The 26,598-nt window shown below is 49.2% G+C and overlaps 2 protein-coding genes across 5 annotated transcripts in view; both read right to left on the reverse strand.

The window, feature by feature from the left end:
* Window positions 1-17,419, reverse strand: part of LOC129460343 (nuclear nucleic acid-binding protein C1D-like) — a 78,999-nt gene extending 61,580 nt beyond the window's left edge. The window contains exon 1 of the mRNA XM_063614747.1: window positions 17,362-17,419. The gene's annotated coding sequence lies outside the window, so the exon portion shown is untranslated. The remainder of the gene's footprint in view (window positions 1-17,361) is intronic.
* The window catches only part of PITPNM2 (phosphatidylinositol transfer protein membrane associated 2), a 145,367-nt gene extending 127,910 nt beyond the window's left edge, over window positions 1-17,457 (reverse strand). For all 4 annotated transcript variants that reach the window (XR_010114968.1, XM_055237957.2, XM_063614623.1 and 1 more), the window contains exon 1: window positions 17,362-17,457. The gene's annotated coding sequence lies outside the window, so the exon portion shown is untranslated. The remainder of the gene's footprint in view (window positions 1-17,361) is intronic.
* Between the last annotated feature and the right edge of the window lie 9,141 nt (window positions 17,458-26,598).

Consider the following 26,598-nt stretch of genomic DNA (forward strand, 5'->3'; position numbering starts at 1 on the left):
ATGCCCCGAGTCAGATAACTAAAATATCTCTTAGTCTAGATAGACACTTTCACTGGATAGGTGGAGTCCTTTCCTACAGGGTCTGAGAAGGCCACCGCAGTCATTTCTTCCCCTCTGTCAGACATAATTCCTCAGTTTAGCCTTCCCACCTCTATACAGTCTGATAACAGACCAGCCTTTATTAGTCAAATCAGCCAAGCAGTTTTTCAGGCTCTTAGTATTCAGTGAAACCTTTATATCCCTTACGGTCCTCCGTCTTCAAGAAAAGTAGAACGGACTAAAGGTCTTTTAAAAACACACCTCACAAAGCTCAGCCACCAACTTAAAAAGGACTGGACAATACTTTTACCACTTTCCCTTCTCAGAAGTCAGACCTGTCCTCAGAATGCTACAAGGTACAGCCCATTTAAGCTCCTGTATAGACGCTCCTTTTTATTAGGCCCCAGTCTCATTCCAGACACTAGACCAACTTAGACTGTGCCCCAAAAAAACTTGTCATCCCTACTATCTTCTGTCTAGTCATACTCCTATTCACCGTTCTCAACTACTCATACATGCCCTGCTCTTGTTTACACTGCCTGTTTACACTGTTTCTCCAAGTCATCACAGCTGACATCTCCTGGTGCTATCCCAAACTGCCACTCTTAACTCTTAAAGTAAATAAATAATCTTCACTGGCAGGACTATGCTGAATCTCCTTAAGAACTCTCTAATCAGATGTCCTGAGTCGTCCCAATTCTTAGACCTTTTATACCTGTTTTTCTCCTTCTGTTATTCCATTTAGTTTTTCAATTCATACAAAACCGTATCCAGGCCATCACCAACAATTCTAAATGACAAATGTTTCTTCTAACAGTCCCACAATATCACCCCTTACCACACAATCTTCCTTCAGCTTAATCTCTCCCACTCTAGGTTCCCATGTCGCCCCAATCCCGCTTGAAGCAGCCCTGAGAAACATCGCCCATTATCTCTCCATACCACCCCCAAAAATTTTCACCGTCCCAACACTTTACCACTATTTCATTTTATTTTTCTTATTAATATAAGAAGACAGGAATGTCAGGCCTCTGAGCCCAAGCTAAGCCATCATATCCCCTGTGACCTGCAGGTACACATCCAGATGGCCAGTTCCTGCCTTAACTGATGACATTCCACCACAAAAGAAGTGAAAATGGCCTGTTCCTGCCTTAACTGATGACATTGTCTTGTGCAAATTCCTTCTCCTGACTCATCCTGGCTCAAAAGCTCCCCTGCTGAGCACCTTGTGACCCCCACTCTGCCCGCCAGAGAACAACCCCCGCTTTGACTGTGATTTTCCTTTACCTACCCAAATCTTATAAAACGGCCCCACCCCTATCTCCCTTCGCTGACTCTCTTTTCGGACTCAGCCTGCCTGCACCCAAGTGATTAAAAGCTTTATTGCTCACACAAAGCCTGTTTGGTGGTCTCTACATGGACGCGCATGAAAGCTGGGACTACAGGTGCACACCACCACACCAGGCTAACTGAATCATGGGTTTAAACAAACCACCTTGGTAGACACAACGCCTCTGGTTTGTGTTCCCTGGGGCATCTGGGGGCAGGAGAAGTTGTTTTAGTGACTGTCCTTACAGTGATGATCCCCTGACCTTGGCCATTTCCCTGCATATGCCTCTAACATGAACCTATGACCCTGACCATACAGACTCCCTGGGTTTGCTCGTCTGTCTCCCTTGAACTGTTAGCTCCTTGACAGCAAGACTCTCTTGTTTGTTGGGGCCTGACACTCCATGGAGGCTCAGCACGAACCAAGTGAATAATGCACAGGAGCACTGACTTTGATCTGCCCAAGGCCTGACATCGTCAAGACTGCAGCCCAGCTAAGGTCAAAATGCTGGTCCAGAGAGAGCTGCTGAAGGCCCAGAGTGCCAAGAATCCTCAGCTCACAAAGCCTCAGGCTCCTGCTGGCCAGTGGAGGCTGGGCCTGGCCTCTGTGGGTGCTGTCAGGACCCTGTGGCTTGGCTCTGGGACCTTGGGGCCAGCCCTTCTTGCCTTGGCCCTCAACCTCACTGGAACCATTCATTGTTTCAGCTGTAAAAACACTGGACCTGCATTCCAGAAGCCCAAATCTTGGCTCTGCAACTAGCCAGCTGGCCATGGGACTTTGGACAAGTCACTTCTTTTCTTAGGCCTCAGTTTTCCAGTGGGTTAGGTGTAAAGGTTGGCCTAGATGACTTCTTGCATCCTCCAAGTCCACAAGAACCTTCTTTTAAGCAAGAGGCACCCAGCGCCTCAGAATTCCTCTAGGCTCTACCTTTATTTATTTTATTATTTTATTTATTTATTTATTTATTTTGAGATGGAGTTTCACTCTTGTTGCCCAGGCTGGAGTGCAATGGCGTGATCTTGGCTCACTGCAACCTCCGCCTCCTGGGTTCAAGCAATTCTCCTGCCTCAGCCTCCCAAGTAGCTGGGACTACAGGCATGCACCACCACATCTGGCTAATTTTTGTATTTTTAGTAGAGACAGGGTATCTCTATGTTAGTCAGGCTGGAGGCTGGTCTTGAACTCCCGACCTCAGGTAATCTGCCCCCGTTGGCCTCCCAAAGTGCTGGGATTACAGGCGTGGGCCACCATGTCCAGCCTGGCTCTACCTTTAGAACACATCTGGGGCCCAACAGGCTTGCAGCCCCCACACACCCACTGCCTCTCCCTGTCAGGCCTCTGAGCCCAAGCCAAGCCATCGCATCCCCTGTGACTTGCACGTATATACGCCCAGATGGCCTGAAGTAACTGAAGAATCACAAAATAAGTGAATATGCCCTGCCCCGCCTTAACTGATGACATTCCACCACAAAAGAAGTGTAAATGGCCGGTCCTTGCCTTAACTGATGATACTTCACCACAAAAGAAGTGAAAATGGCCGGTCCTTGCCTTAAGTGATGACATTACCTTGTGAAAGTCCTTTTCCTGGCTCATCCTGGCTCAAAAAGCTCCCCCACTGAGCACCTTGCGACCCCCACTCCTGCCCGCCAGAGAACAAACCCTCTTTGACTGTAATTTTCCTTTACCTACCCAAATCTTATAAAAGATCTCTATCTCCCTTCGCTGACTCTCATTTCGGACTCAGCCCACCTGCACCCAGGTGATTAAAAGATTTATTGCTCACACAAAGCCTGTTTGGTGGTCTCTTCACAATGACACGCATGAAATTTGGTGCCGTGACTCAGATCAGGGGACCTCCCTTGGGAGATCAATCCGCTGTCCTCCTGTTCTTTGCTCCGTGAGAAAGATCCACCTACGACCTCAGGTCCTCAGGCCGACCAGCCCAAGAAACATCTCGCCAATTTCAAATCCGGTAAGCGGCCTCTTTTTACTCTCTTCTCCAACCTCCCTCACTATCCCTCAACCTCTTTCTCCTTTCAATCTTGGCGCCACACTTCAATCTCTCCCTTCTCTTAATTTCAATTCCTTTCATTTTCTGGTAGAGACAAAGGAGACATGTTTTATCTGTGGACCCAAAACTCCGGCGCCAGTCATGGACTAGGGAAGGCAGCCTTCACTTGGTGTTTAATCATTGCAAGGACACCTCTCTGATTATTCACCCAGGTTTCAGAGGTGTCAGACCACACAGGGACGCCTGCCTTGGTCCTTCACCCTTAGCGGCAAGTCCCGCTTTTCTTGGGGGTGGGGGGCAAGTAACCCTACGCCTTCTCTCCGTGTCTCTACCCCTTCTCTGCTTTTCTAGGGCAGGGGCAAGAACCCCTCAACCCCTTCTCCTTCACCCTTAGAGGCAAGTCCTGCTTTTCTAGGGGGCAAGAACCCCCAATCCGTTATTTCCATGCCCCGACCTCTTATCTCTGTGCCCCAATCCCTTATTTCCACTCCCCGACCTCTTTTCTCTGTGCCCTGATCCCTTATTTCCGTGCCCCGACTTCTTATCTCTGCACCCCAACCCCTTATTTCCACGCCCCGACCCCTTTCCTGCTTTTCTGGAGGGTAAGAACTCCCGAACCCCTTCCCTCTGTGTCTCTCTCTTTTCTCTGGGGTTGCTTCCTTCACTATGGGCAACTTTCCACCCTCCATTCCTCCTTCTTCTCCCTTAGCCTGTGTCCTCAAAAACTTAAAACCTCTTCAACTCACACCTGACCTAAAACCTAAACGCCTTATTTTCTCCTGCAACACCGCCTGGCCCCAATACAAACTTGGCAATGGCTCTAAATGGCCAGAAAACGGCACTTTCAATTTCTCCATCCTACAAGACCTAAATAATTTTTGTCAAAAAATGGGCGAATAGTCTGAGGTGCCTTACATCCGGGCATTTTTCACATTTCATTCCCTCCCTAGTCTCTGTTCCCAATGCGATTCCTCCCAAATCCTCCTTCTTTCCCTCCCACCTGTCCCCTCAGTCCCAACCCCAGGCGTCGCTGAGTCTTTCCAGTCTTCCTTTTCTACAGACCCATCTGACCTTTCCCCTCCTCCTCAAGCTGCTCATCACCAGGTCGAGCTAAGTCCCAATTCTTCCTCAGCCTCCGCTCCTCCACCCTATAATCCTTCTACCACCTCCCCTCCTCACACCCGGTCCAGCTTACAGTTTCGTTCTGCAACTAGCCTTCCCCCACCTGCCCAGCAATTTCCTCCTAAAAAGGTGGCTGGAGCTAAAGGCATAGTCAAGGTTAACGCTCCTTTTTCTTTATCTGACCTCTCCCCAAATCAGTTAGTGTTTAGGCTCTTTTTCATCAAATATAAAAACTCAGCCCAGTTCATGGCTCGTTTGGCAGCAACCCTGAGATGCTTTACAGCCCTAGACCCTGAAAGGTCAGAAGGCCGTCTTATTCTCAATATGCATTTTATTTTATTACCCAACGTGCTCCCGACATGAAATAAAGCTCCAAAAATTAAATTCCAGCCCTCAAACCCCACAACAGGACTTAACCTCACCTTCAAGGTGTACAATAATAGAGTAGAGGCAGCCAAGTAGCAATGTATTTCTGAGTTGCAATTCCTTGCCTCCACTGTGAGACAAACCCCAGCCACATCTCCAGCACACAAGAACTCCAAACGCCTGAACCGCAGCTGCCAGGGGTTCCTCCAGAACCTCTTCCCCCAGGAGCTTGCTACAAGTGCCAGAAATCTGACCGCTGGGCCAAGGAATGCCCACAGCCCAGGATTCCTCCTAAGGCGTGTCCCATCTGTGCGGGACCCCACTGAAAATCGGACTGTTCAATTCACCTGACAGCCACTTCCACAGCCCCTGGAACTCTGGCCCAAGGCTCTCTGACTGACTCCTTCCCAGATCTTCTCGGCTTAGCAGCTGAAGACTGACACTGCCCGATCGCCTCAGAAGCCTACAGGACCATCACAGACGCTCTAGGTAACTCTCACAGTGGAAGGTAAGTCCATCCCCTTCTTAGCCAATACGGAGGCTACCCACTCCACATTACCTTCTTTTCAAGGGCCTGTGTTCCTTGCTTCCGTAACTGTTGTGGGTATTGACGGCCAAGCTTCTAAACCTCTTAAAACTCCCAAATCTGGTGCCAACTTAGACAACACTCTTTTATGCACTCTTTTTTAGTTATCCCCACCTGCCCAGTTCCCTTATTAGGCCGAGATATTTTAACCAAATTATCTGCTTTCCTGACTATTCCTGGACTACAGCCGCATCTCATTGCCGCCCTTCTCCCCAACCCAAAGCCTCCTTCGCGTCTTCCTCTCGTATCCCCCGACCTTAACCCGCAAGTATGGGACATCTCTACTCCTTCCCTGGCAACCGATCACATACCCATTACCATCCCATTAAAACCTAATCACCCTTACCCCGCTCAACACCAATATCCCATCCCACAGCACGCTTTAAAAGGATTAAAGCCTGTTATCACTCACCTGCTACAGCATGGGTTTCTAAAACCTATAAACTCTCCTTACAATTCCCCCATTTTACCTGTCCAAAAACCAGACAAGTCTTACAGATTAGTTCAGGATCTGCGCCTTATCAACCAAATTGTTTTGCCTATCCACCCTGTAGTGCCCAACCCGTACACTCTTTTGTCCTCAATACCTTCCTCCACAACTCACTATTCCGTTCTTGATCTTAAAGATGCTTTTTTCACTATTTCCCTGCACCCCTCGTCCCAGCCTCTCTTTGCTTTCACCTGGACTGACCCTGACACCCATCAGTCCCAGCAGCTTACCTGGGCTGTGCTGCCACAAGGTTTCAGGGACAGCCCTCATTACTTCAGCCAAGCTCTTTCTCATGATTTACTTTCCACCCCTCCGCTTCTCACCTTATTCAATATATTGATGATCTTCTTCTTTGTAGCCCTTCCTTTGAATCTTCTCAACAAGACACACTTCTTCTCCTTCAACATTTATTCTCCAAAGGATATCAGGTATCCCCCTCCAAAGCTCAAATTTCTTCTCCATCCGTTACCTACCTCAGCATAATTCTTCATAAAAACACACGTGTTCTCCCTGCCGATCGTGTCCAACTAAGCTCTCAAACCCCAACCCCTTCTACAAAACAACAACTCCTTTCCTTCCTGGGCATGGTTGGATACTTTCGCCTTTGGATACCTGGTTTTGCCATCCTAACAAAACCATTATATAAACTCACAAAAGGAAACCTAGCTGACCCCATAGATCCTAAATCCTTTCCCCACTCCTCTTTCCATTCCTTGAAGACAGCTTTAGAGACTGCCCCCACTCTAGCTCTCCCTGACTCATCCCAACCCTTTTCATTACACACAGCCAAAGTGCAGGGCTGTGCAGTCGGAATTCTTACACAAGGACCAGGATTGCGTCCTGTAGCCTTTTTGTCCAAACAACTTGACCTTACTGTTTTAGGCTGGCCATCATGTCTCCGTGCAGCGGCTGCTGCAGCCCTAATACTTTTAGAGGCCCTCAAAATCACAAATTATGCTCAACTCACTCTCTACAGCTCTCATAATTTCCAAAATCTATTTTCTTCCTCACACCTGACACATATACTTTCTGCTCCCCAGATCCTTCAGCTATACTCACTCTTTGTTGAGTCTCCCACAATTACCATTGTTCCTGGCCCAGACTTCAATCTGGCCTCCCACATTATTCCGGATACCACACCTGACCCTCATGACTGCATCTCTCTGATCCACCTGACATTCACCCCATTTCCCCACATTTCCTTCTTCCCTGTTTCTCACCCTGATCACACTTGGTTTATTGATGGCAGTTCCACCAGACCTAATCGCCACTCACCAGCAAAGGCAGGCTATGCTATAGTATCTTCCACATCTATCATTGAGGCTACCGCTCTGCCCTCCTCCACTACCTCTCAGCAAGCTGAACTAGTTGCCTTAACTCAAGCCCTCACTCTTGCAAAAGGACTACATGTCAATATCTATACCTATTCTAAATATGCTTTTCATATTCTGCACCACCATGCGGTCATACGGGCTGAAAGAGGTTTCCTCACTACACAAGGGTCCTCCATCATTAATGCCTCTTTAATAAAAACTCTGCTCAAGGCCGCTTTATTTCCAAAGGAAGCTGGGGTCATTCACTGCAAGGGGCATCAAAAGGGGTCAGATCCCATTGCTCTAGGCAACGCTTATGCTGATAAGGTGGCTAGACAAGCAGCTAGCTCTCCAACTTCTGTCCCTCCTGGCCAGTTTTTCTCCTTCACATCGGTCACTCCCACCTACTCCCCCGCTGAAACTTCCACCTATCAATCTCTTCCCACACAAGCAAATGGTTCTTAGACGAAGGAAAATACCTCCTTCCAGCCTCACAGGCCCACTCTACTCTGTCATCATTTCATAACCTCTTCCATGTAGGTTATAAGCCGCTAGCCCGCCTCTTAGAACCTCTCATTTCCTTTCCATCATGGAAATCTATCCTCAAGGAGATCACTTCTCAGTGTTCCATCTGCTATTCTACTACCCCTCAGGGATTGTTCAGGCCTCCTCCCTTTCCTACACATCAAGCTCGGGGATTTGCTCCTGCCCAGGACTGGCAAATTGACTTTACTCACATGCCTTGAGTCAGAAAACTAAAAAATCTCTTAGTCTGGGTAGACACTTTCACTGGATGGGTAGAGGCCTTTCCCACAGGGTCTGAGAAGGCCATCACAGTCATTTCTTCCCTTCTGTCAGACATAATTCCTCGGTTTGGCCTTCCCACCTCTATACAATCTGATAACGGACCAGCCTTTACTAGTCAAATCACCCAAGCAGTTTCTCAGGCTCTTGGTATTCAGTGGAACCTTCATATCCCTTACCATCCTCAATCTTCAGGAAAGGTAGAACGGACTAATGGTCTTTTAAAGACACACCTCACCAAGCTCAGCCTCCAACTTAAAAAGGATTGGACAGTACTTTTACCTCTTGCCTTTCTCAGAATTAGAGCCTGTCCTCGAGATGCTACAGGGTACAGTCCATTTGAACTTTTATATGGACGCACTTTCTTGCTTGGCCCCAACCTCATCCCAGACACCAGCCCTCTAGGCGACTATCTTCCAGTCCTCCAACAGGCTAGACAGGAAATTCACCAGGCTGCTAATCTTCTCTTGCCTACTCCAGATTCCCAGCCATATGAAGACACCCTAGCTGGACGATCAGTTCTTGTTAAGAATCTGACCCCTCAAACTCTACAACCTCGATGGACCAGACCCTACTTAGTCATCTATAGTAGCCCGACTGCCGTCTGCCTGTGGGATCCTCCCCACTGGGTTCACAGTTCTAGAATAAAGCTGTGTCCATCGGACAGCCAGCCTAATCCCTCCTTTTCCTCCTGGAAGTCGCAAGTACTCTCCCCTACTTCCCTTAAACTCACTCGTATTTCTGAAGAACAGTAATAACCCTTATGAGCCTAATACATCCCTTCATTCTATTAGGTCTGCTCGTCCTTACCCTACTTTTTGCAACAGGGCTTTACGAAGTCACCCCCACCACTTAGGCCAAGCCCCAAAAAACTTGTCATCCCTACTATTTTCTGTCTAGTCATACTCCTATTCTCCGTTCTTAACTACTTATAAATGCCCTACTCTTGTTTACACTGCCGGTTTACACTGTTTCTTCAAGCCATCACAGCTATCTCTTGGTGCTATCCCCAAACCGCCACTCTTAACTCCCTCTTAGAGTGGGTAGATGATCTTTGCTGGCAGGGCACCCTCCAGTACTTCCACCCTGATGAAGTTCTATTCTTTACTTTTATACTCACTCTTATTCTCATTCCATTCTTATGCCACCCTTTACCTCTCCCCAGCTATCTCCACCACACTATCAACCTTACCCATTCTCTCCTAGCTGCTTCTAATCCCTCCTTAGAGAACAACTGCTGGCTTTGCATTTCCCTTTCTTCCAGTGCCTACACAGCTGTCCCCACCTTACAGACACAGTGGGCAACATCTCCTGTCTCCTTACACCTCCGAACTTCCTTTAACAGCCCTCACCTTTACACTCCTGAAGAACTCATTTACTTTCTAGACAAGTCCAGCAAGACTTCCCCAGACATTTCACATCAGCAAGCTGCCGCCCTCCTCCGCACTTATTTAAAAAACCTTTCTCCTTATATTAACTCTACTCCCCCCATATTTGGACCTCTTACAACACAAACTACTATTCCTGTGGCCTCTCCTTTATGTGTCTCTCAGCAAAGACCCACTGGAATCTTTCACCTTCTCGATGTTCCTTTACTCTTCATCTCCAAAGCCCAACTACACACATCATTGAAACAATTGGAGCCTTCCAGCTCCATATTACAGACAAGCCTGCTATCAATACTGACAAACTCAAAAACGTTAGCAGTAATTATTGCTTAGGAAGACACTTACCCTGTATTTCACTCCATCCTTGGCTACTTTCCCCTTGCTAGTCAGACTCTCCTCCCAGGCCCTCTTCTTGTTTACTTATACCCAGCTGCGAAAATAACAGTGAAAGCTTGCTCGTAGATACTCAACGTTTTCTCGCACACCATGAAAATTGAACCTCTTCCTCTACACAGTTACCCCATCAGTCCCCATTACAACCTCTGACAGCTGCCGCCCCAGCTGGATCCCTAGGAGTCTGGGTACAAGACACCCTCTTCAGCACTCCTTCTCACCTTTTTGCTTTACATCTCCAGTTTTGCCTCACACAAGGTCTCTTCTTCCTCTGTGGATCCTCTACCTACATGTGTCTACCTGCTAATTGGACAGGCACATGCACACTAGTTTTCCTTACCCCCAAAATTCAATTTGCAAATGGGACCGAAGAGCTCCCTGTTCCCCTCATGACACCGACACGACAAAAAAGAGTTATTCCCCTAATTCCCTTGTCGGCCGGTTCAGGACTTTCTGCCTCCACTATTGCTCTCGGTACTGGAATAGCAGGCATTTCAACCTGTCACGACCTTCATAGCCTGTCTAATGACTTCTCTGCTAGCATCACAGACATACCACAAACTTTATCAGTCCTCCAGGCCCAAGTTGACTCTTAAGCTGCAGTTGGCCTTCAAAACCGCTGAGGCCTTGACTTATTCACTGCTGAAAAAGGAGGACGCTGTATGTTCTTAAATGAAGAGTGCTGTTTTTACCTAAATCAGTCTGGCCTGGTGTATGACAACATAAAAAAACTCAAGGATAGAGCCCAAAAACTTGCCAACCAAGCCAAGTAATTACGCTGAATCCCCTTGGGCACTCTCTAATTGGATGTCCTAGGTCCTCCCAGTTCTTAGTCCTTTAATACCCATGTTTCTCCTTCTTTTATTCGGACCTTGTATCTTCCGTTTAGTTTCTCAATTCATCCAAAACCGTATCCAGGCCATCACCAATCATTCTATACAACAAATGTTTCTTCTAACAACCCCACAATATCACCCCTTACCACAAGATCTCCCTTCAGCTTAATCTCTCCCACTCTAGGTTCCCACGCCACCCCTAATCCTGCTTGACGCAGCCCTGAGAAACATGGCCCATTCTCTCTCTCCATACCACCCCCCAAAAATTTTCGCCACCCCAACAGTTCAACACTATTTTGTTTTATTTTTCTTAATATAAGAAGGCAGGAATGTCAGGCCTCTGAGCCCAAGCCAAGCCATCGCATCCCCTGTGACTTACACGTATATACGCCCAGATGGCCTGAAGTAACTGAAGAATCATAAAATAAGGGAATATGCCCTGCCCGCCTTAACTGATGACATTCCACCACAAAAGAAGTGAAAATGGCCGGTCTTTGCCTTAAGTGATGACATTGCCTTGTGAATGTCCTTTTCCTGGCTCATCCTGGCTCAGAAAGCTCCCCCACTGAGCATCTTGCAACCCCCACTCCTGCCCACCAAAGAACAAACCCCCTTCAACTGTAATTTTCCTTTACCTACCCAAATCTTATAAAACAGCCCCACCCCTATCTCCCTTCGCTGACTCGCTTTTCGGACTCAGCCCACCTGCTCCCACGTGATTAAAAGCTTTATTGCCCACACAAAGCCTGTTTGGTGGTCTCTTCACAAGGACACGCATGAAACTCCCTATTGCAATTGTTTCCCCACAATCCCCCAGCTTCCTCCCTTCCTCCCATCCAGCCTGCTCTCATCACCATAGCCAGAAACCATCCTTTTAAAGCACAGTTCGGATCCTGACCCTCTACTGCTCAAACATTTCTGAAGCTTCAGGTCACTCAGAGTCAGGGCCAAAGTCCTGATACAGCCTGCAAGGCCCTGATCCATCGGGGCCCTCAATATTCTCTGACCTCCTCCCCTGCTTCTCTTCCCCTCATTCACTCACTCCAGTTTCCTGAACATCCTGGACAAGCTCCTGCCTCAGGGCCTTTCTCCCTGAGCTACCGTCCTGGCTCACTCCTCACCTCCTTCAGGTCTTCGCCTAAATGTCCCCAACTTGGGAGGCCTTCCTTTCCCCTGCTTCTGCAGCTCTGATCACCATCTGACGTGCTTACAGGTTTTACTGACTATTTTCTATCGAGTGTCTACCCCCACTAGAATACAAGCCCCAGGAGGGCCAGAAGTTTTTAACATTTTATCACATCTTTATGCCCAGCTCCTAGAATAGTAGGTACTCACTAAATATGTGTGGAATGAATCGCTGTTGATCCACTGAGGGGTCAATCATGCTGCCGAAATGAAGAGTCAAGCTATTCAACCCCCCGGCTTGAATGGCGCCATCTCAGGAACCCCTCGGAGAATTCCAAGCTCTGTACACTGTCTCCAGGAACAAAAGTGATTGTCCCAGGCAGGGTTCACATCTCAGGAAGTGTGTGAAGAAACAAAGAAAGGAAGTGACACAGGGGACACAGATCCAGAAAGCTCCTGCTGACGACACCTGGCTACTGGAAGGCATGAGGGCTCAATGCATATGGGAATGCCTCCAGGCACCTGGAGTGCTGAGCTGTCATGCCTCCAGCTGCCTCCTTGCAGGTGGGATGAGGTCATCAACGTGAGCGCACTGGATACCCACCATGGAGAAGTACTGGAAATGAACCGAAGACGGGGGCTCTGTACCAGAGCCAAGGAAAGGCAGAACGAGAGGAAGAAGGAAAAGAAAGGTGGTGAGAAAGAGTTTCCCATGCTGCGAACCTGCAGGCAGAGATGTAGAGAAACCCCCAGCCCCAGACCACCACTGACCGAGACAGCAGGGCACCTGGCCTCACATGCCCTCTGGTAGGCCAGGCCAGCTTCCTTCCTGGCCCTGCCTGTCCTGAAGAGCACAAGTGAAACAGACCCGTGCCCATCCCCCTGCAAGCATGGCATGCCTGCGCAAACCTCAACAAGTGACCAAAGGCATCGCCCAGAAACAACCGTCTCGCCACAGGCCCCCTGCTTCCTCTCTTCACCCCAGCTAGCCTGCTCTCAACACGGCAGCCAGAAGACATCCTTCTAAAGCATAATTCAACACAAGCCAGAGGAACGCAGGCTTCTGCCACCTTGTTGAAAGTAAAATACATTCTGGGCCAGGTGTGGTGGTGTGCACCTGTAGCCCCAGCTACTCAGGAGGCTGAGGTGGGAGGACTGCTTGAGCCCAGGAATTCAAGGCTGCAATGAGCCATGATCACACCACTGCACTCCAGCCTGGGTGGCAGAGCAAGACTCCATCTCTAAAATAAGTAAATAATTCTTTAAAAAAAAAAAAAAGGCCGGGCGCAGTGGCTCACGCTTGTAATCCCAGCACTTTGGGAGGCCGAGGTGGGTGGATCACAAGGTCAGGAGATCGAGACCACGGTGAAACCCCGTCTCTACTAAAAATACAAAAAAAGTAGCCAGGCATGGTGGCAGGCGCCTGTAGTCTCAGCTACTCGGAGAGGCCGAGGCAGGAGAATGGCGTGAACCCGGGAGGCAGAGCTTGCAGTGAACCGAGATTGCGCCACTGCACTCCAGCCTGGGCGACAGAGCGAGACTCCGTCTCAAAAAAAAAAATAAAAATAAAAAAAATTTAAAAAAAAAGGAAGAAAAGAAAGTACATTCTCAGGAAGACATGCTGCATCAGAGCAAACAAGACAAATGCAGGAGTCGGTCCCCAGAGCTCCGGGGAACAGGAAGAAGAGAAGACTGAGAAGAGCCAACAATTTCTGGCTAAAGCCCTGCGTACTGAGCAGCGTCGGGTGTGTGTCAAAGAACCATGTCAATAAACAAAATGTAGATGGGAGCAGTCAGGAGGGGCACAGGTGACAGAGCTGGCCAGGGCATGACATGGGTCATCAGATTGTGCCCATATCTCTACCAAGCTCTGTGGGGGCAGCAAATGAGCTGAGGAGGAGCTCTCTGTGGACCTCAGGGCAGCATCTTTGCTCCAGGGCATGAGGGCACTCAGCCCTCTACTTCCTTTCCATAACCTCCCCATGCTCTGGGCTCTCTGGGCAGCCTTCTAACATGCGAGACTTATCACAGACCTAAACCTCACAGGGACGGACAGGCCTGCATTCCCATGTGGGACTAGGGCTGCCTGAGAGGAGGAACTAGGAAGCAAGGCCCTCGCTGCAGGTAGGGCTCTGCTGCTGCAACAGATGGAGATAAGTCCCTTCTTCACCTAGGATGGGACTTCATCCAAGGGGCTGGAGGTGGGGGTGGGGGTACAGCATGGGGAGGTGGGGACATGCCCTGGAAAGTCTGTGTCATTGCTGCTGTGGTCTGAGGCCCTGCCCATGTCATGAGCTCTCTTTCTCCTCAGGAGACAGTGACCTTTTGAGGCCTGTCACAGAGACAATGGCAGGAAGTGCCCCTCCCTGCCTGAGCCACGGGGAGTCCGGAGGGAAGCCACTGCCTGGGCCCAGGACCCTCCCCACTGAGCTCTTGCCCAATGGACACTGAGGCTCATGGCAATGCCAGAAGCTCTGCTCACCAGTGCCGAATGGCAAACATCTTCAACTGTGGGGGCTAAGGGCAAATATTCTCCTTGGCTGGGACCCGCCTCTTTAAGGCAGACCCCTTCTGTGAAAGACAGCCAGGCAGTAGGAGACACAACCCCAGCTACCCCCACCCACCACCTGCCACCCCCACCTTCTGGAAGGAAGGGCTCTGGGTTCCTCCACAGCAAGGAAATTTTCTAAAAATAAACTCTGGTCCTTGAGCCCTTTCCTTCCTCAGTCCCCTGTGGAGGAGAGAGGAGAAGGAAAGATCTCGTTCTTAACCGACCCCAGGGAGTGTGGCCTCCCTCCACCCCATGACTCTCGCTACCAGGGCCCGGGGGTCACTATGCCACAAACTCCCAAGCAGGGGTGCAGAGGCACGGAGGGGGCAACCCTAATCATCCTCACATGGGGCCTGCCATTTTCTAGGGGAGGGTTTTGGGAAAAGCAGGTGGTACCAGCTCTCTAGTCCAGGATCTGGGGGGAAAGGATGGCGCCCAAAGGCAAGTCTCCCACATTACAGGGCTCCCAGGCTGACAGCAGACTCAGACACTTATTAAAATATTTCAGAGAAAATGATGCCAAGAATTCTGAGGTCCAAGCAGTATGCCGTGACAGCACAGAGGGAGGAAGGAGAGGCTAATGTGGACCCAGGCCTTGCAAAGAAATTTAGAGGAAAGGAGCTGTTTGAAATGGGCTTGGAAGGTGAAACAGGAACCTGACAGGTGGAGGTGGGAAGAGGGAATTTCAGGATGCTGGAACTGCATAAGCAAAGCGCAGAGAATGTACCAGTGTATAAACTAGACGCAAGCAGGGACGCCTGTCTGTTTTGTTCACAGTGGCGTCTCTGGCAACTGGAATGGTCCCTGGTGCATACTAAGTAACAATAAATACTTTATGGACAAACGAGTGGAGCAGAACAATTCCTGAAGACATTTTAGGTCTAAGTGAAGACCTTCGGATGAGGTAGGCTGCAAGGCCATGGTCTCTGCAAAGCCACTGCACTCTGGAATGCAGTTATTAAGAAGGAATAGAACCTCCTTCCTGTAAGAAAGGAGACAGGAGACCAAGGATGTGTTGAAGCAGGGTCCCTCAGAGCAATGTCAGTGCTCAGGCCATGCAGGGCAGAAGAGCTCTCACCGGGCCCTGCCTCAACTTGGCAGCCAAGACCTTTGGCAACAGGACAACCATGAGGCCCCAACCCCGCAGAACCCGAGTGACCCCTGGAGAAGCTGCAAGTCAGGGCTGAGTGTTACTATGCGCCCTCCCCTACATCCACTCCCAGTAGCTGGGACACCTTGGAAAGTGAATTAAAACAAAACAGAAAAATAAAAAATACAACATAGCACTCTCTCTTCTTAGCACTTGGAGGCCTTTTCACAGCAACTGAAAAGAATGAGCAATTAGAGAAGATAACAGTCCATGGTGCCAGCCTGGAACTACGGAGCCAGAGGCAACTTAAGAGGCCCCATCACAACATGCCCTATCTTCCCAGCGAGGATGAGGGCACCTGGAGAAGGGAGGGGACTTACCTGAGATCAGACAGCAAGTAACGGTTGAGCCTGGGCTGAACCAAGGGCCCTGTGAGTCACAGGCCAAATTTGGAAAACCATGCCATGTGCTTGCAAGTCTAGACTCGGGGTCCAATCCCAATCCCACCACTGACTAGCTGTGCAACCTGGAGCTGATATCTGCCATCTCTGAGCCTCAGCTTCCTGTGTAGAAAGGGACCCTAACAGGCACTGCTCATGGTTACTGTGGGACTTAGCCCCATGCGGCAGGGGCTGGGTACATTAAACCTACCCCCACCAGCATCCTCACCTCAGCTTTGCTAGCTTCCCTTGATGGAACATCCATCCTCCGTGCCTCCAAAGCTGAAACTAGCCAGTGAGTGTACAAGGAGAAGGATTCATCAACATTTAGGAAAAAAAGAAGGAAAAATCACTTTACCTCCTGTTCCACCCAACAAAGGCCTTGGCATGGAAAATGGGACCAAGGCCAGGGATTGTGCCTGAGACGCAGAAATACAAAATGGAAAGAAGCTTGGGAGGCCAGGGGCTCCTGCTGCCAGCTGGGGGTAGGAGGGGAGAGACTGCTACTCCCTGGACCATTCAATCTCTAGACCTGGCACTCCCTGAGACTCAAGACAGAGGCTCAGGCCTGCCCTCCACTCAGCCTTGGTTTCTCACTGTACATCCAGAGGGATGGTGCATTAAAAACCACACTCATGCTTGTTTCTGGGCCACTGACCATGACTTGCAGGCAGCTGAGCAAGGCAGCAGCCCAGCCTCTGCTCTCTGCCAAAGCCAGGGAGTAGCCAGAGCCTGAGCTTCCCAGCCAAGGCACAGAAGAAGCAAAACTCCTGCCTGTCCTATTCCATGTACTAAGGGTAGAGCAGGCCAGGCTGAGCCTCAAGAGCAAACAGAAAAGAGCCACCCTGGGGTGCTCTATAAACAGGAGAATAGCAGCCGCTGGGGCCTCAAAGGCCAACCCAAGCAGTTTTTATGGTATTTGGAATCGAAAGCTACCAGAGGCAGAACATCGGTCTTTCGTATTTAGTGAAGAGAAGTCAATATTTGCAAAAGCATAATCAATAAATACAATCTACCCCACATTAATCAGATAAAGTCAGGTTTACAGTGTTTTTTTAAGAGACAGGGTCTCACTGTGTTACTCAGGCTGGAATGAAGTAGTGTGACCATGGCTTATTGCAGCCTCGAACTCCTGGGTTCAAGTGATCGTCCCACATCAGCCTCCCCAGTAGCTGGGACTAGAGACAGGTGGCACCTCACCCACTTAATTTTTTTTTTTTTTTTTTCAGAGATATGCAGTCTCACTATGTTGCCCAGGCCGGTCTTGAAATCCTGGCCTCCAGTGATCCTCCTGCCTTAGCCTCCCAAAGTGCTGGGATTACAGGTGTGAGCCATTGCGCCCAACAATAGTCTGGTTTTTAGGGGAAAAGGGAAACAGCAATAAAGTCTCTGTACCCTCAAACTCCAAAGGCCAGGGTGGCCTGCAGGGTCTCAGCTCTAGGAAGTAGGGTGCTACTGCACAGGTGGACAGCCTTACCTGTGGGTCTAAGAAGGCTCCACTAATGTCCCTGTCACAGGAGGAGAAATGGGTGCCTAGGCTCACAGAAGGGTGTCGAGGACCGGGACACACGTGCCAGCATCCTGCAGGGAGAAGCACAACGGGAGAGGAGGTGAGACACCTGGACTCTGATCACTCCACACCAATCCAACTGGGAGATGGTCCACAATGCCGATGGACCAAGAGGATTGAACAGGGGACATCTGACTAAAGGTGTCTCCATTTTACAAAGGGACCCAGCCCAGGACCATTCAGGAAGCAAGTGTCTGACTCAGAATTGGTGACAGATACACCCCAACATTGCCCGGCACCCCTTCTACTTAGGAAAACTGCTCAGGGAGCGGGAACTGAGACCACCAGCACACACCATAAGCCATCTTATTTCCAAAGCCCCTTGGAGCTCTGTCTCAAACCTTGATTTTCACTCATGAACCCCACTGGGATTGGAGGACTTCAGACCGCAGAGAGGAGGCTGGAAAATGAGATAATGCAGGAAGAAGAGTGGGAGACACAGTCCGAGAGGATGGCGTCCTGATGCCGGGACAGGGGCATGGTCACATTGTGGGGTGATGCAAATGGCTTCCAGCCTTCCAGCAAGCCCCTCCAGCTGGGAAGAGTGTGATCTGACTACCCAGAGGCCAGAGACAAGCATTCAAAACAAAACGAAGAAGGTGGAGAAATGGATTTCCAAAGAGTAGCAGGTCCAACAGCCTCAGAGATGACAAAGTCTTCACAGGTACCACTGAAGCCACCACCCAACCCAGGGCTCCTACAGGGACCACAGACAAGCCGGGTAGCCCATCTCGCAGCTCAATACACATTCTTGTTTGCCTGACACACATACAAGCCTCCTGACCCTGGGCCCAGAGAGCAGGTGGCAGCCTACAGGGCTCTCCAATGACCATGACAGAGAGGCCACTTGTCTGCTGGCTATGGAAGCTGGGAGTGTTTCAGGAACTGATGCCCAATTCCAGGGCAACTCTGCTTTAAGAGCTGAAGACAGGCATGGTGAGGATCTCCTCAGACACCAGTCCATGCCCGCTAGGGGCAAGCACAGCACTAACAAAGGGAAATGGAATGGTGGCTGGGGATGGCAAAGTCATCAACTTCCAAGTGAACGGCCAGACAGAGGAAGGAGAGTGGAATTGGGGAGGTGCGAAGATAGCTAGCAATACACAGCAGTGGGAGGTGTGGCTGCAGGGAGCGGGCGGCTCTTCCAACCCCGCCATCGCCACTGCGTTCTGCATGCCCACCCCCATGCAGGCTCCTCTGTGGGACTGAGGCTCCATCGCTGTCCCGCCCCAGCCCCTTGTCTCCACGGCTGCATGTACACACCCACATACACACTCAACCCCCGGAACAAATGAAACAGCCCAGGCACCCACAGCAGAGTGGATGCAGGTCCCAGCCCTCCCAGTGACCATGAGCAAGCTGGCCTTCCAGCCTTGCCTCCATATGCCACCGTAGGCCACAGTTGAGGCCAGCAACTCTGAAGTCTCCCCATGTTCGAGGTGAGGAAAGCTGTTGAGAGGGTTGAGGGTTTGCCATGGTAATGCACCCATCAATGGCAAGCCAGATTTGGTAGGCCAGCCCCACTCCAGCCCACCACAATGCTTCTTGGCGGGTGAGAAGGGCAGTGGTGACTCACACCCCACAGAATTAGATCCACAGGGGCTATGAGAAAAAAGCACTCTCGGAACACAAAGAGAGGCACTGCAGGGAATTATGTTTCTGACTAAAAGTATTAAAAGTGAAAAAAGTGAATGCAGGGTCAGGCTAAGGAGCCAACCCAGTAGGCAGCTACTTGGGGAACAGACCTCTAGGGGCAGGGGGCTCAAAACATCCCTGGAAAGAAATTAAAATGTGCTGCTGGCTAACTTAGTTTTCCTCCAGTGACCCCTCACATAAATGGTAAACAGCAAATCTGTCCACTGCCCTAAGGGGACATGGAAAGTCACAACAAAACACAATTCCTTGCTGGGGTTTGTTGCATGTAATGTACGTTCCATACACGTGTAGTCACAGTCCTGGAGGGGAGCAGGGTATCCAAGACCAAATAATACATCGTGTTGCTGTTTTCCAGGAACAAATATCATTTCATTCCTTTAAGTTTTAAATCCAAATCTTCAATATACTTTTTTTTTTTTTTGAGACGGAGTCTCTCTCTGTCACCCAGGCTGGAATGCAGTGGCGCTATCTCGGCTCACTGCAAGCTCCGCCTCCCGGGTTCATGCCATTCTCCTGCCTCAGCCTCCTGAGTAGCTGGGACTACAGGTGCCTGCCACCACACCCGGCTAATTTTTTTGTATTTTTAGTAGAGACGTGGTTTCACCATGTTAGCCAGGATGGTCTTGATCTCCTGACCTCATGATCTGCCCGCCTTGGCCTCCCAAAGTGCAGGGATTACAGGCGTGAGCCACTGCGCCCAGCCTAAATCTTCAATATACTTCTTGAATGATTTGGAAAACTGCAGGGGAAAGAAAAACAAAACAAAAAGATACCTTAGGGGACAAGAACAACAGAAGTCAGAATTGCATTCCTAAAAATTTTTCAGATCCCTGACTCTGTTTCAGTCCATGAAAGTGAATTAGCAAGTGAATCTGTTTCTCTATACGATTCCTATTAATAGAATATCAGTCTCTCCTCATCCCCACTAAATAAATGTCAAACAAACACTTAAAGAATACCAGTTTGATGGGGTGCCAGCTACTAGCCTGCCCAGACGTCCACACGTCTCCGGCTGGCCCTTGTGGAAAGTGTAAGTTCCAAAATGAGTGGGTAGTGCTGCCGAAGTTAAACACTGCTGTCTCCAGCCTCCGTTGACATGGCGACTGTGAGGCAGGTGGCTAAGGAATGGGTAGAGAGAGACCCATACCTATGGTAGGTGGAACCACGGCAAACTGTCCAGAGTGCTGACAACAGACCATGGCCTTTGACTCCATCTGGAGGCATGGTTCCTAATTTTTTTCAATTTTTTTCAATTTTTTTTTTTTTTTTGAGACTGAGTCTCGCTCTTTCACCCAGGCTGGAGTGCAGTGGCACAATCTCAGCTCACTGTAGGCTCCGCCCCCCAGGGTTCATGCCATTCTCCTGCCTCAGCCTCCCGTGTAGCTGGGACTACAGGTGCCCGCCACCTCGCCCGGCTAATTTTTTTGTATTTTTAGTGGAGACGGGGTTTCACCATGTTAGCCAGGATGGTTTAGATCTCCTGATCTCGTGATCCGCCCGCCTCGGCCTCCCAAAGTGCTGGGATTACAGGCGTGAGCCACCGCGCCCGGACAATTTTTTTCAATTTAGATATAATTCACACACCATAAAACCCACCCTTTTAGCCAGGTGCCATGGCTCATGCTTGTAATCCCAGCACTTAGAGAGGCCGAGGCAGGAGGATCATTTAAGCTCAAGAATTCAAGACAAGCCTGGGCAACACAGTGAGACCCCCCATCTTTACAAATACTCATAAATTAGCTGGGTGTAGTGGCACATGCCTGTAATCCCAGCTACTCAGGAGGCTGAGTTGGGAGGATAACTTGAGTCTGGGAGATCAAGGCCACGGTGAACTGTGATCACACCACTGCACTCCAGCCTGAGTGACACAGCAAGACCATCTATAAACCCAACAAAACCCTACCCTTTCAAAATATATAGGTCAATGGTTATTAGTCTACTTACAATGTTGTACAACCATCACCACTATCTGATGCCAGAACATTTTCATCACCCCAAAAAGAAAACTTGTACACATAAGCAGTCACTTCCATCCTCCCCTCCTCCCTGCCCCTGGCAACCACTAATCTTTCTACCTCTATGGGTTTGCCTATTCTAGATACTTCACATAAATGGAATCATACAATATGTATCCTTTTGTGTCTGGCATCCTTCACTTAGCATAATGTTTCTGAGGTTCACCAATGTTATAGCATGTGTCGGTATTTCATTTCTTTTTATGATGGAGTAATATTCCATTATATACACTACACCTTGTTTATCCATTCATCCATCGATGGACATCTAGGTTGGTTCCACCTTTTGGCTATTGTGAATAAATGCTACTGTGAAGATTGCTGTACAAATTTTTGTGTGAACATTTATTTTCAATTCTTTTGGGTATACACCTAGTTGTTCCTAATTTTTTAATAAGATAACATCACTCAATTTAAGACAAGTAATGCATCTATATTTTGAAAACCTTCAAAACTCAAAAAGATAAAATGGTTAGAGGGTGAGAGTAAGTTTCTCTCTTGTCCCTGTTCCCCAGCACCCAGTTCCCTGCCCAAAGGCAAATTCCAGTTTCTGGCGAATCCTCCCAGAGACCGCCTATACATGTACACCCTGCTTTATTTTAAAGACAGCTTGCATGGGAGGAACTTGGCAACTAGATCAGGCCGGAATCAGGCTGGAATCAGCCCAGTAACGCCAGGAAGTGAGCACAGTCCAAGTGCCATTTCTCCCCTTTGTCCCAGTGTGCCCCTTGGAAAGCCATGTAGCCTAGAAGAGGCCACGGAACTGGGTGGCAAGAGGAGTCCTGGAGGTAGATGGGTTCTGTAATGTGGTCCTCCATTTCCCAGCTATGAGGCCTCGCTCAAGCAAGCTGCTTAACCTCTCTGGGACTTGGTTTCCCTATCTAAAAAAGAGAGTGGATACTGGTACCTAATTCATAGAATGGCTGAAGAGTCAATGAGCTAAAGAAAGCAAGTGCTTAGCACCATGCCTGGCACACAGTAAGTACTCAGTGTTTTGCTGCCGCTGTGATTACTACCGCTGCTTCACCTCACTGAGCTAATCTTCAGCTTCCTCCTCGGGAAAATAAAGGAAGGCACCTCCCAGGCACAGTTATGGTGTAGACCCGAGATCCCTGCATGAGGGCCAGGCGTGCTACAGCCTCTGAGCAGTGGGGACTCAGGGAAAGTCAGGTGGCTGAGATGTGTCTCTAGCTCCCCGCGTGCTGCTCCAGGCCCTTCTGAGGCTGGGTCTCCATCCTCTCACCCGCCCACCTCCCTGTGTTCTCCCAAGAACAGCTCTGAACCCTCCACCATTACCCACCCTCCCACGGGCCGAGAGGAGGAGCTGGCATCATGGACCCCATGCCTTGGGCAGGCTGGCTGGCTGGATTTCTTATTTCATGACCCTACTCCCCCTCCTTTCCATCTTCTTCAACAAACACTCTACTCCAGAGCTGAGCTTCTCTTTCAGAAGCCCAGATTATTGGAGGCAGCAGGGAAACCCTCAGAGACGTTCAAAGTGGAGAGACCTCCAGTGAAGGCGGAAGCATTTGCAGGGCCATTAAAAGACTGTTAGGAGCGATTTTTCTCTCTGCTGGCAAGTGGCAAAGGCAGAGCCCAAAGAACAAAACCCAGACCTGGGAAAGCAGAACAGGGGAAGAGAAACTGAACAAGCCTTGCTTAACCATGCAGAAGCTGATGGAGGGAAAAAACCCAATACACGCACACACACATACACACGCGCGCGCGCACACACATAACAAAGAGGAGAAATTCTTAGCCTGCAGCAGTTGGTAGCATTATGTAAAATCCCAAGCCCACAAAAATATCATTTGGATGATAAAAAGTTAAATTTAGCTAAGTACAGAGTGACTAATACTATGAGGGAGAGGCAGCACCCCCAGTTGCCTGGAGCTGATACAGCTGGCTTTTAGAAACTTTTGACAAGTAACCAGGGCCTTGTGCAGCACAGAATAACAGATTATGTAATAGGAGGCACCACCATCAGCAATACAAAACACAGCACAAGCGTGCAGCCTTCTCCAAGGGAGGGAACAGTTGGGTTCTGGCTTGAGTGGCTCCAGTAGGACCTTGCTTGGGCCATGGGAACCTGGATATTCCAGCGGCATCCAGGAGCACAGCCAGGCTTTGGAAGGGTTTGTGTGAGTGGGTCTGCAAAGATCTTTACCCAGAGTGGCACAGGAGACTGTTACTTTGGTGGCCTTCAATGAGCCATGCCCTTGTGGAGTCCCCTCCCTTTTAATCTAGCCTGGCCTTGTGGCCTGTTCTAACCAACAGTATGGGGTGGAAGTAACACTGTGCCAGGTTTGTATCTCTAAGCTTAGGGAGGCCTGGCTAAGAATTGAAAGCAGGATGCAAACAGGTTATTTGTGTACCAATGTTCACAGCAGCAACGTTCACAATAGCCAAAAGATGGGCACAACCCAGGCATCCACAAACAGATGAACAGATAAAATGTAGTCTATCCACACAATGGAATATTAGCCTTAAAAAAGACAGACATTCTGGCCAGGAGTGGTGGTTCACATGTGTAGTCCCAGTGCTTCAGGAGGCCAAGGTAAGAGGATCACTTGAGGCCAGGAGTCCAAGACCAGGCTGGGCAACATAGAGAAACCCCATCTCTACAAAAAATACAAAAATTAGCCAGGTGCAGTGGCACATTCCTGCGTCTCAGCTACTCAGGAGGCCGAAGCAGGAGAATTGCTTGAGCCCAGGAGGTTGAGGCTGCAGTGAGCCATGATTATGTCACTGTACTCTAGCCTGGTGACAGGGCAAGACCTTCTTTCAAAAAAAAAAAAAAAAAAGGAGGAGAGGAGTGAGGAGAATGAAATGGTGGTGGCAGCCTGGATGCTTCTGCATTTGAACTCTAGGGAAGCTGAAGCCAGGTAAGAAGCCAACCACCTGTACCTTGCCCAAGTGGTGATGAGGAGGGGAACAGATGTCCCAGCCAGCAGCCCTGGCAGATACAGCCAAGCACCAGTACCATCTCACCAGCCACAGGAGTGCAGCCAGCCACCTTGTCAATGTGTCCCCCACTCCAAGTAGTCAAGTTGTTCCAGCTGACACCAGTGGCGCAGGGATAAGCTAACCTTACCACTGGGCCCTGCCCAAATTGCCATATTGTGAGCAAATAAATAAAATGGCATTTTGCATCACTATGTTTGGACGTACTCTGTTAAGCAGCAATAGGTAACTGATGGTGGCCAAGCTCTCTAGCGGGTTTGCAGGAATTTCTACTTCTATCATAAGACTCACAAAGACCTTTTGTATCCTCACATGAGAGTTGCTGAGAGACATTAGTGCTTAAATGAGTCTTAGGAAGAGAGTAGTCTTCCACTCCCAATATCCCAATGGAGTGAATGCTGAAATGAAGCCGGTGCTGAGTTTCAAACAGCTGTCGTGAGGCTGGGGAATTTCTCCAGTGATCCTATGGAGTAAGCAAGCCATCAGATGATCAACTCAAGCTGTCACTTAATTACACGACTCTCTATCTCTCTGTGCAGAGCAGGGGTTTGCACATTGTGGACAGAGATGTGGATGGGATTCCCTGAGTGCAATGAAGTGATCATTGGCATGGGATTGAGACCAGAGTTCTGGCTGCTGACTCTGGGTAAGTCAGTTCTGCTCACTAGGCCTCTGTTTCCCCATCTGTAGAGTGAGGAGGCTGGGCTTGATGACCTCTGAAAGGGCTCTCAGCTCAGCTCCAACATTCTACAATCCTATGATTTGGACAGAAGGGAATACTGACCTGTAATCCAAAGCCCTGCATCAAGTCCAGTGATTTGCATCTAGGTTTGCAAGGCAGACAGATGTGCTCACTGGGCTCCTCAGATGTGTGCCCCTGGAGCCCTGCTCTGCTCTCTGTGTCCTTCATGGATTTGTTCATTCATTGTTCAATATCTCACTATGGCAGACTCTGGCATGGTCCAATTTCCTCTTCCTAAATCACATGTTTAGCCCCCTGGACTCTAGGTGAGGCTACGGGACTAGTTATATGAGTAGGGGAGGTCCACCACTTCAAAGCCTGGCCCCCAGAATGCCCCACGCAATCTCCTATGCTCCCTCTTTCTCTGCTTACCAGCCAGCTGACTGCACAGATACACTGGAGAACTCCAGGGGAGCCCCAGGGGATGGGAGAGCCACAGTGTGAAAGGATCCTGGGTCCCCAATTCACCACATGGAGGCCACTCACAGAGCATGCAATTCAACTAAGACAAGAGTGGGGATAAGCCTTTATTGTGATAAGCCACTGAGACTAGAGAATTGTCTAGCAGTTAGCATTACTTAACAAATACATTCACCAAATTGATACTAATTGTCAGATATGTAGGAGATACATAGGAGAATTTGGCTGAGGTCTAATCTTAGCCTTCTTAGAACTACCAGTCTAGGTGACAGTTCAGGGACATTGGATACAGACCAGTTCTGTACTCTGTGATCATGACGGAAACCTGTTCAAGCTCTATCCATACTGCCTGCTTCCAAAAACCTTACAACACAGGCTCACCACATTTTCCCACCAAACATGAGATGATCAAGGAAAGAAAGCAACCAAACAGGAGGGAGAAAATCTCTATCAAGGCTCCAAATTGAGAACAATCTAAAAGCAAATGAGTAAAAATCTTAGCTGTGTGCTTCCTGGTAGGTAAAGCAAAGAGGGAAATATGCTGGGTCACAAAGCTCTTCCCAATAGTGGAAAACATTAGTTCATGATGAGATACAGACATTGCGCTTGGGAAGAGCTCTGAGGGGAATGTCCATGGGGCTACTGTGTGAGGGAATTTGTGCCTGGGAGGAGGCAGCAAGAGGAAACCAAGCTAGCCTGGAAAGCTGTCAGCCTCCATGGTATAGGGACAGCTTTGCAGCCCTGCCTGCGGCCTGACTGGCTCTTAACGGAGAGCTCCTCAGAGTAATTCTCCATCCTCGTTAATGTCAATATGGCAGCACCATGATAATGACGGAAAATATTTACATACCATACCACTGATGGGTTGTTTAGACCATCTGGCTACTGAACGCGGTAAGTATTGTCGAACACATGGCCCTTCCGCAAATGCTGTGCCTTAGTGCTGATGGAGGCCAGGCTGCAGGGACGTGAAACAGTGTCACTCAGCTGTGTCCGTGTGGCCTGTGTCCACTGTCAGCTTTAGTCATCTGTAGGTCAGGGGCAGAGATCTCCAGCTCCCACTCCCAGATCTATCTGGGCTCAGCGTTGATGACAATAGTCTAACTATTCCCTTTATCAAGGGCCTCTTCAGGACTCAAGTGCTCCAACAAGACTTAACGCAGCAAGACAGCTCTGATTCTGTGGCCACCTGGGGGATTTCTCCAATGATCTCCTGGGACTGCTGAGAATTCTCAGAGGAAAATTCAGCACAGTTCATTTGTGTTTGAAGCAGCTTCTGCCTAAGCTTTGTCATGCTCGGGAGGTAGGGACAAGGATTAGGTAGCACAACTAAAGGCTGTGCTCTAT

Source organism: Symphalangus syndactylus, chromosome 13, assembly GCF_028878055.3.
Source record: "Symphalangus syndactylus isolate Jambi chromosome 13, NHGRI_mSymSyn1-v2.1_pri, whole genome shotgun sequence".
Taxonomy (NCBI): domain Eukaryota; kingdom Metazoa; phylum Chordata; class Mammalia; order Primates; family Hylobatidae; genus Symphalangus; species Symphalangus syndactylus.